The following is a 1526-nucleotide window of genomic DNA, read 5'->3' on the forward strand; positions in this document are numbered from 1 at the left end:
TATATATATATATATATATATTTGACAATGAATGCCAGAAAGTTCCCTCAAAAAGTTAATAAGGAATTTTAAAAAAGAAATCTCCACACCCCAGTTAACAAAGAATTTACTAGATCTATGGACTAAAATTTATATTATGAAAATTAAAAAATAATAAATTAAACTGATTAGAACTACCAGTGAAGTCATTCTTTTTCTTTTTTCAAATTTCTGTACCAAGAAAGATATGTTGCTGAGTAAATATTTGCTAATTAGGTGAATGGCCTTTTTTGGGATGCAATCTGGTCCAGATGTGAGTTCATGTGCACATGTTTGCATTTAAGTATGTAGAAAGTAGCCTTATCACAGATACGCTATCATACTCCAATACAGGCTTTACTTGGACTCTGTTAAGAGGCAGCAACTAATTAAGGCTGAGATAAATCATCTGGCACCAAAGAGGATGTTTAGTTTTGGGGGTGCATATTTGCAAATAATGTATATTTATATAGGCATCCTGAAAAATCAGAGACTGTGAAGTCTAGCATGGACTTGTAATGAGCGAGGTTTTAAGTTGTATACTGTTTATTACTAGAGGGGCTGAGATACAAAGCTGTCTCATTGACATGTATGGTGATTATGTCACTGTGTTGTTGAAAGTGATTGTATTCAAGTTCCCTTTGAAGGTAATTGTTCACAGAGGCAACCAAATCGAGCATGAGTTGTCTGTAGATGACACCTGTGTATGGAAGACTAAGGAAAAGTGAAGGGTGATATCATATACATAGGAATGTGTGTTGTTAGAAGTGACATAAAGTGTGCTAAAAATAATTAGAACTTACACCAAATATGTCACATTTTTCTGTTTCATGGGAGAAAATAGAAAATATGTCTAAGGGATATCATGTGGCTGGTTCAATGTATTAAAACAACATACAACCATAAACCACCTCCTTTATTGATCAGTTCAAATTAATGCATAATTGCACAGTGTCTCCTCCTACAACCGCAGGCTGACCAAAGTCAAGTGAATAGATTTGTAGATCGAAACTGAAAGAAGCCAGTTACATGTGTGTGTGTGTATGTGTGTATATATATATATATATATATATATATATATATATGGTAATTGTTAAGTTTGGACAGATTACAAAAGTGAATAAAAATTAAGTCAACTTTTTACACTTTACTTTTTACACTTTACTTTTTACACAACAATAACACTGACAAAATATGACTTCTCTCAAAAAATGAACAATAACAAACAGATTTGCTCCTTTTGCAATGCTTGCAGTGCCATAATTTTCCATCAGCAGCATCACCACATGTAGTAAGGCCACATGATGAATTACAATTTTCACAGGTGTACATATTCATAATTAGTTGACACCGTGCCAACCACTGAAGAATGTTGTCTCCAGCTTTTCCTAATTCAATGATAGTCCATGATTCCTCTAAGATTGATTTGTCCTTTTGCTTCTTTTACTACTTATCTCCCTTTTAATTTTTATTTACTTTTTTAATCTAATCAAACTGAACAATTACCT

The 1526-nt window shown here is 32.7% G+C and overlaps 1 protein-coding gene across 1 annotated transcript in view; it reads right to left on the reverse strand.

Annotated features, from left to right (window-relative positions):
• The window catches only part of LOC106871646 (palmitoyl-protein thioesterase 1), a 37975-nt gene that overhangs the window by 9942 nt on the left and 26507 nt on the right, over nucleotides 1-1526 (reverse strand). The window lies entirely within an intron of this gene.

The sequence above is a fragment of the Octopus bimaculoides genome, chromosome 19, assembly GCF_001194135.2.
Source record: "Octopus bimaculoides isolate UCB-OBI-ISO-001 chromosome 19, ASM119413v2, whole genome shotgun sequence".
In the NCBI taxonomy this organism is placed as follows: Eukaryota; Metazoa; Mollusca; class Cephalopoda; order Octopoda; family Octopodidae; genus Octopus; species Octopus bimaculoides.